This window comes from Lampetra fluviatilis, chromosome 50, assembly GCF_964198595.1.
Source record: "Lampetra fluviatilis chromosome 50, kcLamFluv1.1, whole genome shotgun sequence".
Lineage (NCBI taxonomy): Eukaryota > Metazoa > Chordata > Hyperoartia > Petromyzontiformes > Petromyzontidae > Lampetra > Lampetra fluviatilis.
In genome coordinates, this window is record NC_136324.1 from 7,506,017 (window position 1) to 7,510,958 (window position 4,942).

Genomic DNA, 4,942 nt, shown 5'->3' on the forward strand with positions numbered 1-4,942 from the left:
GCTGACCCGGGGAGGCGAGTTTGGCCTGATATGAAGAGGGGCTTTGGGGGAAGGACATTAAACGGTCGTCGTGAATTGCATTGTATGTCATCATTGTGTTTGTTGTTGATCAGTGTGTACCTACTGTGACATGTGTACCCACTGTGACAGGGGTACCTTGCATGGCATGCGGTTCAGAAACAGGGTCATTGATGAAAATTTACGGAACAAAAACAGGAGTATTGAAAGGTGCACGCTTGGAATTACACTGAGAGACATGAAGAAGAACCCGTGGATCAGAGAACATGAGCAAGATTTACACGTCGGCTTTCGCGTATCAATATTATTTATAATAAAGTGTTTTTTTGGGTTAGATCGCGTAAATATACAAATGTCGTTAACCCACCACCACCCGACACAGCCAATCAGCATAGTTTTTCAGACAAAATCCCATGATGATGCTGGATGTAAATACCAGCGAAACGTCGTACTCAAATTGTAAATGTTGTGGATTTACTCTCCAACACACCAGTGGGCTGAAGTAGTAACCAATTATTATTTGGTTCTTTCGGTTAAGTCACGTCTAAAGATAAAATAATAAATTAAATTAAATAATAGAATACGACGTTTCGATTGCAACACAAGCAATCATCATCAGGTATAATGAAATAGCGACAATATCTAACCAGAAAACTATAGACAGACATATTAGCAGACAGATATCACCAAGATACATACATAGCGAGAGCAACACAGGTAACAGAGAGGGGTGATCGTCTCTGTGGGGCGGCCTTAAATAGACAGGGGGGGGGGGGGCGGAGGCAGAGAGAGGGAGGGGGGTTAGAGAAAATTAAGATAGTAACCAATTGGCACGTTTTGTTAACGTGGCCAACCTTACTGATTGGCTGTGTCGGGTGGTGGTGGATTAACGACACATTTATATTTACGCGATCTAACCCCCCCCCCCCCCAAACAAAAACTTTCTTATGCACACGCAAGGTCAATTGTATTAAAACTTAAAAATTATTAAAACGTTTTAAGAAAAGTAAAGTGGGCTTCATCAGGCAGCACACGTTATGACTCGAAGGAAGTGATGTCCGATGGTCGAGGATTGTGACGGAGCGGCAGTCAGAGAATGGAACGCGTCCGAGAGGGAACAAAATCTGTATTCCTCTAAGCCGCGAATCTTAACGTTTCAGATGCCCCGCGCGATCTAAATAGAGAAACCGCTATAAATTCCACGCGAGCAAAAGGAGCAGCGTAGCAGCACCACGGCTGCCTTTCATCAATCCATTGCTAACATTTTTTTTTTATTTTACCCGGTAAGACCCCACTGAGCTAAATAGCTCTTCTTTTTAAAAGCGACCTCGCACCTCCGATTAGCACGGTTGGCTACGTACGGTGCGAAAGAAGTTCAACATACATAGAAAAGTGGCTTATCACGTTTCAATTTAGAGCAGCTGGCCGAATGCTCTAAACGGAGGACCTGGAGAAAAAAATCCACGCGAATACAGGGAGAACATGCAAACTCCACATATACAGCAGCAGGCGTCAGGATCGGGATCGACCCCACGAACCTCCTGTACACCAGGCAAGGTAGTTAACATCTTGCCACTGTGCTAGATGAGGGCCCTCCCCATACCGTACCGGTCATTTGACCATACTTCACCACGCTGGTCAGTACGGGTTGGTGAATGCCAGAATGCAAGCAGCATTGACACGGGAGCATAGAAGCACAGCACCGTACAGACAACGAGGTAGCGGATGTAAAAAAAAATTGCTGCTGATGCTCACTATTCATTTTTAAAAACGAAATGTGTAAAGAAGCTTCAACGGGCCTTTACTTCAATCGACGAGTGTCAATTATGTTAATAGTTTATTACCGCCGGGCTCGTCTGCAATCGTCTAGAAGAATTATGGGCATTTATGGAAACGTCCAAGAGTGGGGCCATTACCTTGATAGACGCTTGACCCACGGCAGTGGGAAATCCACAGTGAGCCCTTACGGCTCACGCAAAGAGGAGCTTTATTCTGCCGATGGACGCATTGGATTATGAAGCTCACCAGCCGGCACCCAGCAATTTCCACTGCACCCCGCAGATTTAGCTGAGCTATGCTGCACCCTGCACAACAGCCACAGCAATGTAGACCCTGTCGCACTGCCACTGCACCCTGCTGTTTTACGTTAGCCCTGCAGTACCCTGTACATTAACCACAGCAATAACACATTCCTGCGGAGGGAGCTGGTAGGAACGTTGGGTTGCTCGGTCAATGGCCAGGGTCAACGGCGGCGTGGTGTATTCCGCAAATATGCCCGACTGTGAGGGCGGGCACAAGTCGGCGTGAGTTGAGTTTATAAGGGCACCACGGGGTGACCAGCCCCTCCCCACCCAGCCCACACCCTCCCCACCCCCCACCCAGCCCCACCCTCCCCACCCAGCCCCTCCCCACCCAGCCCCTCGCCACCCTCCCCACCCAGCACCACCCTCCCCACCCTTCCCTCCCCACCCAGCCCCTCCCTCCCCACCCAGCCCCTCCCTGCACGACGGACGGTCGGACACAATAATCCCCTGTGGGCTGGTGTAACCAGGAGGCTACTACCAGTATGACCCTGCTGCACTGCCACTGCACCCAGCACAACTTGCCTACCTACATGCCAAAATGGGATGTACCCCCACCCCTCCTTAAATCCTGCAGCCCGGCTACACACTTTGCAGGCACCTGATCATGCACACCAGCCTGTTGCAACCCGTCCATGCACATCTGTTGCATCGCGCAAGCACTGCTGCATTTGTGGTAGCCTGCTGCACTTGATGCACACTGCACATTTGCCAAACCTGCCGCACGCCTGGCTGCACGAAAAGACGACGTACCAATCGTTGCTGGAGGCTATTGCTCTTTGCGGAATTGCGTAACCTCGCACACTCGCCGCACTTCTGTTACACGTCCCTGCACGTCCTTCTTAGAGTTCGCTAACCTGCTGCACTCCTGCCGCACAGTCGTTGCAAGTTGCAGCACCCAGGGCCACGAGGTTCCGGCTCTGTGTAATCGCGTGGAGAACAGAGGGAGACTAAGCCGATAAGGCAGCTTGGTACAATCCCATAACCAGATGGGCTTTCACTCTGGGACACGTCAAAGCCACAACAGCCCTCTCTCCCTCTCTCTCTCTCAATGCTCCAACAACAATATCCTCCGGTGTGAGCGGAACCAGTGGTGGGAAATCCCACATTTCCATGGCAGGCACGTGGGATTTCCACGAGGCACTAATATGATAAGGCGCTGCAAGTTCTGTCCCCATTGGGCGACGGTTCGCATTGCACAGAGTAACAATACTAATGAATTTCGATTTAAAGCTTTCGTGACTGCAGGGATTCATCTTCTTGGTTCTTTCGGTAAAGTCACGTAGAAGGGAAGTAATAAAATAATAAAAATAAAACATAATAAAATAATTCTCACGACGTTTCGGCCACAACGCAAGCAGCCGTCCTCACCTGAGGACGGCTGCTTGCCTGAGGACGGCTGCTTGCCTGAGGACGGCTGCTTGCGTTGTGGCCGAAACGTCGTGAGAATTATTTTATTATGTTTTATTTTTATTATTGTATTACTTCCCTTCTACGTGACTTTACCGAAAGAACCAAGAAGATGAATACTCGTGATGTATCACGAGTATTGTTACGCTGTGGCTATGGTCGAGGCAATGCAATAATAACAATACATCACAATGTATGCATCTCTGTTTCAAACAAAGACAAAGATCCCCCGTATAGCCTTAACAGACTGTAGGGGCAAGTGCTGTTAGCGAGCACCTACGAAGGCCGGAACGGTACACGAGGGGGTGCGTGGCCAGGGCCACGCCCGACCGCCTTTGTCTCCCCAGTGACGATGTTTACACACCGCACCAGGTTAATGGGAATCGAAATCTTGTCGCCGGGTTTGCAGAGCAGTGCTAACCACTGGGCTAACGCTCCCCACACACACACACGGCAGGCACGCTGTTGCTATTGTTGTTGCTGTTGACAACGGTGTGTGTGTGTGTGTCTGCGTCAAGACGGACGATACTGTCATTACACGTGGGAGAGTAATGCATTTATTCATTGACATTCATTTTTCATTCACTCCATTTCCATCCGTGTGTTCATTGATATTCATTCACTGACGGTAATTCAGTATTAAATTATCGCCACTTGTGGATTCAGTGTCGATCATAGCCATGTAATCACTGACGTAACTATCCACTGATACCCATTGATTAACAATCGATGTGTAAACATGTTCTAATAGTTTCCAATCATTCAATGAAAGTAATTCGTTCATTAATGAATTCACATATTAACGAGCATGCATTCATCAAACTACAATAGTGTATTGAAATGCGTTGACTCTCGATGGATGAATTAATTCATGCATTGACATTCACTGAACACATTCATTGACCGTCACCGACACGCAATCAATCAGTCACTCGATTATCAATTGGCTGTGAGTGAGCGAGCGAGCGACATCAACTGCCCCGTTCTTACCTGGGAGAGAGCACAGCGGTCGAGTGAGAGCCCGGGCTCACAGGGGACGAGGCGAAGCCTGGCTCATCAGCCTGGCTCAGCCTGGCTCAGCCAACCACGCGACCAACCCAGGCAGGGGTGGTCCTCACGCGTCAAATATCCCATCCCCTACCTCTTCCCCTCCCCTCCGTATAGCCCTTAATAGACTGTTGGGGGTGCAAATGCTGTTAGCGCATATTAAGGGCCGACACGGCACACAAAAGGGGGTTGGTGGCCAACACAACTCCCGGCCGTCTTTGTATCCCCTGGGATTATGTTTTCATGGAAGGCTGAGTTGATCGTAGGAAAGGCTCAGCACTGGTTCAGATAATCGTCAGTGGTGTTGGCCGTGAACAGGAAGCGAATTTGGGATGCCCGGTTTTTATTGTTTAAGAGTATCTGGCTGCTAGACATTTCCACATGAG